Here is a 12,557-nt window from a genome sequence, read left to right as displayed (position 1 = left end):
TTTTTCAAAAATTGTAGGTTTAATTTTAATTTTTTTTTATTATTATATTATTCTTAAATACCGAAAATATATTTTAAATATTTAATTATTTTCAAAAAATTTTATTTAAAATTAAATAATTTCTACATCCAACTATCCAATTCATCTTGTTACAGGAATATGTGTTTTAGCTTGTATGTAAGTTTTATAAAACCTATTATTGCTTGATCTAAATTGCCATGGTTAACTTGTTGACAGATCCAATGATCTAATTTTAACCTATGGTTCAATGGTCAATAGGTCAAGTAAATAATTTGTAACAGGTAAATTTTACATTCTTCTTTCATCTGTGTATGACCTAGCAACATGATAGGATCCATCCAAGTGTGTGCCTGTGTGAGCCTATATGTTTAATTTTGTTATAGATGCATATAGGTTGTTGTTGCTAAATAAAATATCATAATTTTTTATAGATTTTATTTAGGCCCATTTAGTTTTTGGGCCTATTCAATTAATAACAGTTGTTCATTTTAAGGTTAAATTCCTCTCTTTTGGGCCTTATGTGAGAGTTGGGGGCCAATAGAAGTGGGTACGACATACTGGACCCAGCTCCCCCTCACATGAACTACCCCAATTGTGAAGGCCCATTTGCCTGATTTGAATAACTGTACTAGGTTAATTAAATTAGTTTAACCTAATAAAATTGATTAGCAACATAATTAATTTCATTTTTTTAAAATTAATTTAAGAAAAACATAGTTTAATGAATTATATTCTAAGCTAAACTATATGTATTTTCTTGTATTTAGTTAAATATAGAATTATAACCAACTAGATTTTTTCTAAAGCTTAATTTAAATTTTTCATTAAATAGTCCTATTTAAGTTGAAAATTAGTTATCACTAACTAATCAACTTAAATCTTAATATCTTTTGAATTTCAAATTTCAAAATTAAGTTGAGTAATTTTAGGAATTGGTTATTAAGATTCTTTAGATATTTTTTAAGTTGATATTTTTTCAAATATTAACTTAAAATGGAATATTTTCAAATTAAGTGGTTACAACTTAAATTTATATTTAATTAAATCTAATTTGAAAGATATTTAAGTTGATTTTTTAGATTCTTCTAAACAACTTATACAAGATATTTTCAAATTTGTTCCATTATTTTCGAATTTATTTTTCGAATTTAAATAATGATTGAAATTTAATTAAAGTTGATTTTTTATTTAAACCAACTTTAATTTGTAATTTTTCATTATTAAAATACCGAACAGATGATTAAATAAAATACATATTTTTAAATAATGAGCTTTAATCAAAAGATATTCGATCTCCATTGTTGGTCTTACAATAGTTAAATTTTTTCAATATAACCTCGAGACGCTAGACTTCGTCCCCCTTATGGATGGTTATTCGTTGAAAATTTTTAATACCGTAAGATTTCATTTGATAAGTGTTTTGTGAGTTTTCGTCTCTATTAGACTCTCCCCTACGGTGACTACTTAGAGATAAACTCATAAAACATGAAACAATGGTGGAAGCTCATAAAGTGAGAATAACCTTGACTCTCGCCTACCGAGACAACGTTGGATTTTCATTTTGATCGAATAAAAGGTTGCTAAAATGGTTTTGTTTTAGATGAGCTGACTACTCTATTCAAATAATGTTATCTTTGACTCTCGCCTACCGGGACACTGTATTTCATTATGTTGAAACCTTGGAAAATAAACTATGTTAGATTTAGTATTTTTATAACATATGTGATTATTTGTTATTTTCTAAACTTGTGTATGAATTTGAACCAAAACCTTACTTCTGTTTTATTGATGTATTGTAGTGCCAATAACCCTCATCCCAATCCACTCCTAGTTAATATCTTAGCAAATGAACTTGAAGATATGAATAAAACTCCTGGTCAGAGTAATACTTTAAATGTGCTCATGATGAACATGAAATTCCAGAAAGCATGTAAGTTGGGAATTGTTCACTCTGAAGAGCAAATAGTTCATAACTCCATAAATCCTACTATTTCAAGCTTAGTTGAGAAGATAAGAGAAAGTGATTCCACTTCCTCAATGTATACTTCACAACAAAATGAACCAGCAAGAACAACAATTCACAAACGAATAAGCAGTGATGCTTTAGTCTTCGAATCATGTGTTTTAGAGAATGATAAATCCATTTGGATTCTTGATTCTGGGTCTACAAACCATGTAAGTTGTCCATTGCAATTGCTTGAGAAATGGAATTATTTGAATTCCAGAGAGTTGAAACTTAAGGTTGGTAATGGCGAAATGGTTTCGGTTAGAGCTAGAGGAAAAGCCAAACTCAAGTTTCAAAATAGAATTTTGGAATTAGACAATGTCTGCGTGCCAAACAACCCATTGGGTTAGTCCATTCAAATGTTTGCAGACCTTTGAATGTAAAAGCTCGAGGTGGTTATGAGTACTTTGTCACTTTCATTGACGATTACTCTAGATATGGACATATTTACCTTATGCATAAGAAATCTGAAACATTTGAAAAGTTTCAGGAATTTCAAGCATTGGCTCAAAACCAATTGGGTAAAACGTTAAAGATCTTGCAAACTGATAGGGGTGGAGAATATATGGATATGCAGTTCAAAGATCATTTGATCGAACTAAGCATTGAATCCCAATTAACCGCCCCTAGCACTCCACAGCAAAATGGAGTTGCAGAAAGACGAAATCGCACGCTTTTGGAAATGGTTAGCTCCATGCTTAGTTATTCAACTCTACCTACGTCCTTCTGGGGATATGCAATTCAGATGGCAACCGACATTCTAAATGTTGTTCCATCTAAATCAATCCCTAATACACCTTTAGAACTATGGAATGGTCGTACACCTAGCTTACGCCATTATGGAATCTGGGGGTGCCCTACTCATGTCTTAAGAAAGAAAGATGGCAAACTTGAATCACGAACTGAAGTTTGCATGTTTGTCGGAAATTCTAAAGAGACTAGGGGTGGACTATTTTATAGTCGCAAGGATGATAAAGTGTTTGTTTCCACAAACTCCACTTTCCTTGAAGATGACTACATTAAGAATTTCAAACCACAAAGTAAAGTAGTGTTGGAGGAAATGCTTTCAGATATAACTCCTTCCAATGTTCTGTCCTCTTCCACTCAAGAAGAGGATAATCCCACTCCCTCAGTCGAACCTACTAAGAAAACTACTACCAAAGTTCCTGTTCAGAAGATCACCGCTCCTCGTCGTAGTGGGAGGGTTTTCACAAAACCAGCTCGTTATGGCTTGGATGGTGAAATCAATATGGTCGTTGGTGACGGTATTGATGACGACCCATTAACCTATAAACAGGCAATGGCTAGTCCGCAACGAAAACGATGGTCAGCCGGCATGGATTCAGAAATGGATTCCATGAAAAAGAACAAAGTCTAGGAATATGTAGACGCACTTGATGACTATCATCCAATCGGATGTAATTGGGTTTACAAGAAGAAAAGAGGCGCTGGAGGCGAAGTCGAAACTTTTAAAGCTAGACTTGTAGCCAAGGGTTATACCCAAAGAGAAGGTGTGGACTATGAGGAAACTTTTAGTCCTGTGGCCATGCTCAAATCCATCCGAATTCTTCTCTCCATAGCTGCTGCTTTCGATTATGAAATCTGGCAAATGGATGTCAAGACTGCCTTCCTTAATGGGGTACTTGAAGAAACCATCTATATGGAGAAACCAGAAGGCTATGTTCTTCCAGGGCAGGAAAAGAAAGTTTCCAAATTAAATAAGTCTATCTATGGACTAAAGAAAGCTTCTCGCTCATGGAACAAAAGGTTTGATGAAATCATCATAACCTATGGCTTTCTTCAGAATGAAGATGAACCTTGTGTTTACCAACTCAAGGAAGACCAAGTAGTAGTATTCCTGGTCCTTTATGTTGACGACATTTTGATTATTGGAAACAATATCAAGAAAATGATTAACATCAAGGAATGGCTTAACACTCAATTTGATATGAAAGATTTGGGTGAGGCAGCCTATGTTCTTGGTATTCAGATTATCAGAAACCGGAAGAACAGATCTCTTGCTCTCTCTCAAACAACCTATATTGACAAAGTTTTAGAGAGATTCTCCATGAACAACACCAATGGGGCAAACATGCCTTCTAGATATGGTATTCGTCTATCTAAGGAATAGTCTCCTACTGATCCTCAAGAGATAGAGGACATGGCAAAAATTCGTTATGCTTCTGCAGTTGGAAGTCTAATGTATGCAATGTTATGCACTAGACCTGACATCTACTATGCAGTTAGAATCGTGAGCAGGTATCAGTCTAATCCAGGACAGGAACATTGGAATGTAGTTAAGTATATTCTGAAATACTTAAAGAGTACAAGGAATCTTGTGTTAGTCTACAAGGGTGGTGCTTTAAATCCCATAGGCTATACTGATTCAGATTTCCAGGCATGTCTTGAAGACAGGAAATCTACATCTGGGATGGTGTTTACTCTTGGGGGTGGAGCAGTGGTTTGGAGAAGTGCTAAACAAACCGCGATATCGGACTCGACGATGGAAGCAGAATACATAGCTACAGCAGAAGCTGCTAAAGAGCTTGTCTGGCTAAGAAAGTTCTTCACCAGTATCGGTGTCGTGCCTGGAATGGAAAAGCCTCTGGTCCTACTTTGTGATAATAATGGAGCAATAACCAATAGTAAGGAACCTCGAAGCCACAAGAGAAGCAAACACATAGAAAGGAAGTATCACATCATCAGAGAATATGTGGCAAGAGGGGATGTACTGGTTGAGAAAGTGGACACAGAAGACAACTTAGCAGATCCATTCACCAAAGTCTTGGCAGTAACTGCGTTTGAAAAGCACCGTCAGAATTTAGGATTAATTGATATGTACTGATTAGTTTTATATTAGTGCAAGTGGGAGTTTGTTGGGTTTTATGCCCTAAATAAAACTCCATTTCAATGTAATCCATTTTATTTAACATCAATAAAGAAACAGAAGTATTTTTCATTCATTTGTGTATGTTTTGGTTCATCTTATCAATTGCTTGTCTATTTGATTTATAAATTCATTGGAAACCCTTTTCACATACTTGATCCTGTTTATTGTGTCAACATAATGGAAAGTCAACATGACTATGTGAATAAAGACTCCTAGATTTATCGGACACAGGGTTTTACTGATATGATAATCTACAACAGAGTTTACTTGCATTTGGTATAATGCTATGTTCTTTCCAAAGCATTGGTTAAAGTAAAGCATAGGTTGGGTGCATGGAGTATGCATCGAAAGGCACCGATATTGAACTTTGACATAGATTTATTAAACTTACCGTAATATCTATTCAAGTCAATATTGCCTAGTTGATCCTAGATCAAATGATCTTAATCCAGATATGATTAGGTTCAATCTCAAAGTGTTATTCGTGTTCTTTGATTTGTTAGTTAAGCCTACTTTTGGGTCAGGGTGATACGTACATTTTGGGAACACGGTAGTGCAATTGAGTGGGAGCGCTAACATAAATATGGAATCTATAGCTTCTATATGGCGAATAGAAAGTAAAGGATGATTTCCTTCGACCTTGACCAAACAAAAATAAATGGTGGAGTACTCATTTCACATAGCTGAAATATCATTTATACGGGGTTAAGTGTTTTAAGGATAAAATACATTGTAGGGTGTTACGGTAATCTAATCCCTTTTACGGTGTAGATCATTCATATAGAGGATCATTGATCAAATTAGGATTATAACAATGGATAACTAATGACGTGTCTATATGGTGGAACATATAGAGCGTTCTATATACTGAGAGTGCAATTCTAAGTTCTATGCGTGGATTCAACGAAGAATTAATAAGTCAGTGAATTTAGGTTATAAATTCTTGATCTGCTTATTGGAAGCTCGGTTATATAGACCCATGGTCCCCCCCCCCCCACTAGTTGAGATAATATTACTTGTAAGACTCATTTAATTGGTTTTGATTAATCAATTATAATTCTCAAATTAGACTATGTCTATTTGTGAATTTTTCACTAAGTAAGGGTGAAATTGTAAAGAAAGAGTTTTTAGGGCATATTTGTTAATTAAGATACTTTGTATGGTTCAATTAATAAATATGATAAATGATAATATTATATAATAATTATTTATAGTTATTAAATAGTTAGAATTGGCGTTTAAATGGTTGAATTTGAAAATTAGCGTTTTTGAGAAAATGAAATGCAGAAATGATAAAACTGCAAAATTTGCAAAAGTGAGGCCCAAATCCATATAGCCTTGGCCGGCCACTTTAATAGGGTTTATCATCTGATAATTTCATTATTTTAATGCCAAATAATTCAAACCTAACCCTATGTGGTATGCTATAAATATATAGTAAATGCTTCAGGAAATATACACTTTCACATCTTGTTTCCTTCAGAGAAAAACCTGAGCCTTCTCTCTCTTAACCTAGCCGCCACCTTCACCCTCTTCTTCTTCCTTGAATAATTTCGAACCTCTTAGTGATAGAGTAGTGTCCACACACAGCAAGTGATACCTCAATCATAGTGAGGAAGATCGTGAAGAAAGACATTCAACAAGAAGGAGATTCAACACTAAAGAAAGGAGAGAAAAAGATCCAGGTTCAGATCTTGATAATACTCTGCGACAGAAAGGATACAAGGGTTAGAGATCTAAACGGAAGGATACATATTATTCCGATGCACCCAATGTAAGGTTTCTCATACTTTATATGTGTTTAATTTATAATCGTTTTAGAAGTTCATATTTAGGGTGTTAATCAACATACTTGTGAGTAGATCTAAGATCCTGGTAAAATAATTTCCAACATTTCCATGTTCTTTTTTTTTGGATGAAATTAGGATTTGTTTGAATTAATTTTGAATTCTTTAGGTTTGTGATTGATACTATTGGTAGTCTTAGGTGTGATAGACTGTATTGTCTTCGAGTTTTAGTTCTAGCAGCTTCTAGGGAATGGTTGTTTTGTTGCATAAACGCTAGAAAATTTTTTCTGTGCTTAGAATCCTTTTGGTTTTGGGTACTTTGTGAATTCTTTCTTTCTTTTTCCTCTTAATGTTCCTGATTTTCTATCTGGAACAAATGACCCCTGAAGGTTTTTGTTCTTGGATATCAAATCTGGTGGGGACCTCTACTAGCAGTTTATGGAGGGAGGATTTGTTGGAATTTTTTACCAGGATCTAGATTTTCTACCATGTATGTTATTTAACATCCTAAATATGAATTTCTAAAACAATGTAAATAAACACATATAAAGTTTGAGAAACCTTAGAGTGGGTGCAGCGGAATAAAATGACTCCTTCCACTCAAATCTCTAACCCTTGTATCCTTTCTGTAGCAGAATATCACCAAGATTTGAGCCCGAAACTCCTTCCTAGTGTTTGGATTCTTCACAGTCTTACATACTATGATTGAGGACCAACTTGATGTGTGTGGGCACTTACTCAATCACTAATGGCTGAATAATATTTGTGAAGAGAGGCTATAGGTTTCGAATTGAAGAAGAAAGAAAAAGGAAGAGGTCTCATCAGAAAGCTAGGTTTTTAGCTTTCGAGGCAATAATTTTTATGAAGAGACCATAGCCTTCCTTTTATACTATCTTCAATAGGGTTAGGGTTGAATTATTAGGAATAAAAAAATGATAAAAATAGGGTAAAATTAAACTTGATGGCCGGCCACTTAATGGGCCCCACTCAAGTTTGGGCTTTGTCATATTTCCTAACTATTTTACCTATTTTTCATAAATACAACTTTTTGCACTTTCAATCCTATAAATGCCAAAACTATTTATTTAATAATTAAAATAACTATCAAATAAAATTTTCATTTATAATATTTATTAATTAGACTCCATAAAGTCTCTTAATTAACAAATAAACCCCAAAACACTATTTCTTCACAATCAAACCATATCTTAGTGAAAAATTCATAAACTAGACATAGTCTAATTTTAGAATTATAATTGATTAATTAAAATCAATTAACTGAGTCTTACAAGCAGTTTGTCTCAACTAGTATGGGGACCATGGGCCTATATAACCGAGCTTCCAATAAGCAGATCTAGAATTTACCAAGTAAATTCACTAACTTATTAATTCCTCATTGCATCCACCATAGAACTTGGAATTGCACTCTCAGTTACATAGAACGCTCTATATGTTCCACGACATAGATACGCTATTAATTATCCATTGTTATAATCCAAATAATCAATGATCCTCTATAGATGATCTACATTGCATAGGGATAAAATTACTGTTATCCCAATTTTTTGCACTCTAACGTGGCATCACACTATTGTGACACGTGGAATCAACCTTGAGTATTTGCACGGAGGGTGTAGTCCAAGCAGGATGCCTCGTAGGCCTACCTGGAGCAAAGTGATCAGCAATCCGCGCAGAGCCATCAACACTTAGTGAATTCAGCTTCCGCATCGTGAGTCATCAAAGAAATCCCTATAACTTGGGGATCAGATCACAGAGATATGGCAAGCTATCCAAATCCCACGATCAGTGTATTCTGCATTTATCATGCAATCTTTCTGTTTATATCCATTTTGACGAGAAGGGAAACACTTCCTCTCCAAGTTCATAGTCCTATAAATAGTGATGCATGTTCACTGGGCAAAGGGCGAGAGATTTTACCGTAGAGATACTATCTAAGAATTCATATTCAGAGATACTGTTGTAAGAGCTATAAGAAAAGGAACCTTTCTCCTTGTTCTTGAGTCAACACAAATAACGAGGATTAAGCTATTACCGAAATGCTCAGGACTGAACCTCTATAAAATTCTTGTGTCTTTACATTGATTTACCATATATCTATTGCTATAAATTACCTATCGCTTACTAAATAAGACTCACTGTCGTTGGCTAAAAGTGAGGTCAACATTTTGGTGCTTTCATTGAGAGCTAGAATTAGGAACCGCTCTTCATTCAAAATCTAATCACAAGTACGATGGTGGTGCAGACTCGTAGGGGTCTGGTTGATCCAGCCAATCCACAGGCAGTGGATCCTGCATTGCTGAACCCAGGAAATGCAAGGGTTCTGCTAGCTGTTAATCCTGAACAGCCGGCAAACATAGGTCACGGTGTAACGACTGTTATAGATGAAATCGCGCCTGGTGTGCAAGTGACTGGGAATAATAGTTCAGCACCCAACCAGGGCATTCATAACACAGTTGTTCCGCCTATTACCAACACTCAAATGACTATTGGAGATGATAATGAGTTACAAAATCTTTGTGCTGCTCTTGGGCTCGTACAGGGTCATTCCAATACCCTACATCATGATTAGGAAGATCTCCGTGCTGCAATAAATCTCGCGTTCGAGGAACAAAGGTGCATGTTTACCGAGTGGAAAGATAGAGAGATGGAAGCGTTAAGGGCTCATCATACAGAGATTGAAAATTGTAGTCAGCAAGCTACCGTCCTAATACGAAAAGCCTACCAAACTGTAGGTCAGCAACCTCCGAGTGTCATTCCTCTAGGTGAGACAAACGAAGATCCAGCGATGAATGCTTCACAAACTGCAAATGGTTAGCCGCCCAATCCCCGGTCACGAGTTCCACTTATGGACCAAGCGGTAGGCGGGCAAACCTTGTCTAGTAATTCATCGGGAGAGGTCATACCTGATGGTTCCAACCAGGTGAATGGTGCCATTCCACCTGTCAACCAAGCAAATCAATCGCTAAGGCAGCCAGGCGCTTCTGTATTCGAAAGGTTGGGGATAAATCACGACCTAAGGAATGATCTGAACAGAAGGAGAGGAGTAGACGATCACACTGTCACAACGATCGTTCAGCCCAAAGCCCGTGCTCAAATTCCCGCTCAGAAGGATACTAATGTGATTCAAATCGACCAGAATGCCGAGCAGGTTAGCCTAGTCGTACAGGCACAGCTAGATGAACTGAAAAAATATGTTCCAAGGCATGGCTGGACAAAGAAACAATGATCTCGAGCTGGACCGAGCATGCAGAACTCCTTTCTCTCCTGAGATCAATCTTCTGGCGTTGCCCCACAAGTTTAAAATGCAAGCATGGAAAATGTATACAGGAAGAGAAGATCCTCTTTCCAACATCAAGTATTTCAAAATGCAAATGGATTTCCAAGGGGTACGAGGGGATGTGTGTTGCAGAATCTTTCCTGCTACCCTGTCAGAAGCTGCCCAGCAATGGTATTTCAAGTTGGCCCCTGGAAAGTTCAGTTCATGTAAAGCCTTCTCTTCGAAATTCTATGCACAGTTCTCCTCCTCTCGCCAACTTCCGTTGCATCTGGGAGACCTGGTTGAAGTCAAGCAAAGACCCGGCAAACCTCTCCGAGCATATATCAACAGGTTCATGACGGAGGCAGCCAAAGTTTCACAGGTAACTGAAGATGGAAAGTTATCCGCGATACTGGGGGCATTGAAGTCCTCGGTGAACTTTGGAAGGATATAAGGAAGAACGGGCCGGTAGACTCAATGAGTGATTTTCTTGACCGTACCGAAGGCTTCATCAAGCTCAAAGAAGCCATTCCACAAGCGGAAGGTGAGCAAAAGCCTGGCAAGTCGAAAGCTCCTTCTACTGGAACGTCCGCCCAAGTCCCCCATTACTCAAATAATTCGAACTCAAGTGGTAAGCGTTCCAGCAACAACCACAGGCAAGGGAATGGGAAGAAGGGAAAGTTCACCGACAAATCCGAACAAGCTCCCCGGGAGAATCAAGCAAAGTATACTGCATTCACTATCTTGACTGAAGACATAGAAAGTATTTACATGGAAACTCAGTCGTTGGCCCCATATAAGAAACGCAGGCCCATGAAGAAAGATGTCAGCAAGAGGGACATGACAAAGTTTTGTCGATTCCACGAAAATTATGGAGGGAATTATGTACAGAAGAGAATTTTCAATGCCATTGCTCAGATATGTTACTCAAGAAGAAGTTGCACGAATCCTATTTGAAGTGCACGACGGATTTTGTGGAATCATGCCGTCGGGCAAAGCTTATCTAAGAAAATTCTAAGGCAAGGTTATTTTTGGCCAACGATGATTGAAGATTCAAAAGCCTATGTTAAGAAATGTGACAAATGCCAGAGATTTTCAAAGATACCTCGAGCTCCACCTAACGAGTTGACTCAGATGCAAAGTCTGTGGCCCTTTACCATTTGGGGAATCGACCTGATCGGACAATTACCCAAGGGCAAGGGAGGAGTGCAATAAGCAGTGGTAGCAGTTGATTACTTTACTAAGTGGACAAAAGTCGAACCACTCGCAACCATTACATCAAAGAAAGTTCAAGACTTTATTGTGAAGAACATAATCTGCTGGTTCGGACTGCCGTACAAGATAGTTTCAGACAATCGCAAGCAGTTCGACAGCCAATCCTTCACTGATGTGGAATCAACCTTGAGTATCTACAGGGAGGGTATAGTCCAAGCAGGATGCCTTGCAGGCCTACCTGGAGCAAAGCGATCAGCAATCCACGCAGAACCATCAACACTTAGTGAATTCAGCTTCCGCATCGTGAGTAATCAAAGAAATGTGGGGCAATTCAGCGGGATACCAACTGAGGATCCTCACCTCCATCTCCGTTCATTCTTGGAGGTGAGTGATTCTTTCAAGATCCAAGGAGTGAGTGGAGAGGTGTTAAGGTTGAAGCTATTCCCATTCTCACTGCGAGACCAAGCTAGATCATGGCTCAACACTTTGCCTCCTGATTCTGTCACCAATTGGAATGATCTTCCTGAGAAGTTTCTGAGAAAATACTTTCCTCCTACTACAAATGCAAAATTCAGAAGTGAGATAATATCTTTTCAGCAACTTGAAGATGAGTCTACAAGTGATGCATGGGAGAGGTTTAAGGAACTTTTGCGAAAGTGTCCACATTATGGCATTCCACATTGTATATAGATGGAGACTTTTTATTATGTCTTGAATGCAGCTTCTTGAATGGTGCTAGATGCATCGGCCAATGGTGCTATTTTGTCGAAGTCTTACAACGAAGCATTTGAGATTTTGGAGACCATTGCAAGTAACAACTACCAATGGTCCAACACAAGAGCTCCAGCAAGTAGAAAAGTGGCGGGGGTTCTTGAGGTAGATGCAATAACGGCTTTGACAGCTCAAATGGCTTCCATGACGAATGTTTTGAAGAATTTGAGCATTGGGAACTCTAAAAATATTCAACCAGTTGCTGCCATTCAAAGTGATGATGTCTCATGTGTGTTTTGTGGAGAAGGGCATGTGTTTGAGAAGTGTCCCTCTAATCCGGAGTCCGTTTGTTACATGGGAAATTAGAATTTTAACAGAATAATGGGACATTCTCAAATTCTTACAATCAAGCATGGAAGAATCTTCCTAATTTGTCTTGGGGGTTCAAGGAGCAAGCTCAAGCACCGCACCAGTCGAAGGAAGACAAGCATACCCACCGGGTTTTTCACAACAACCGTGACATTCACAACATGCTCAAAATTCCGAACCGAGTTCTTTGGAGAGTCTAATGCGGGATTATATGGCCAAAAATGATGCGGTGATACAAAGTCAAGCTGCCTCTCTTTGAAACCTTGAGTTGCAACTTGGGCA

The 12,557-nt window shown here is 37.3% G+C and overlaps 1 non-coding gene across 1 annotated transcript; it reads right to left on the bottom strand.

The window, feature by feature from the left end:
- Nucleotides 1-11,762: 11,762 nt before the first annotated feature.
- Nucleotides 11,763-11,869, bottom strand: LOC115721624 (small nucleolar RNA R71). The gene has a single exon (XR_004012631.2). It is a non-coding gene; the product is annotated as a small nucleolar RNA R71 (small nucleolar RNA).
- Nucleotides 11,870-12,557: the final 688 nt, after the last annotated feature.

Source organism: Cannabis sativa, chromosome 2 (assembly GCF_029168945.1).
Source record: "Cannabis sativa cultivar Pink pepper isolate KNU-18-1 chromosome 2, ASM2916894v1, whole genome shotgun sequence".
Lineage (NCBI taxonomy): Eukaryota > Viridiplantae > Streptophyta > Magnoliopsida > Rosales > Cannabaceae > Cannabis > Cannabis sativa.
This window is presented reverse-complemented; position numbering and strand designations above follow the sequence as displayed.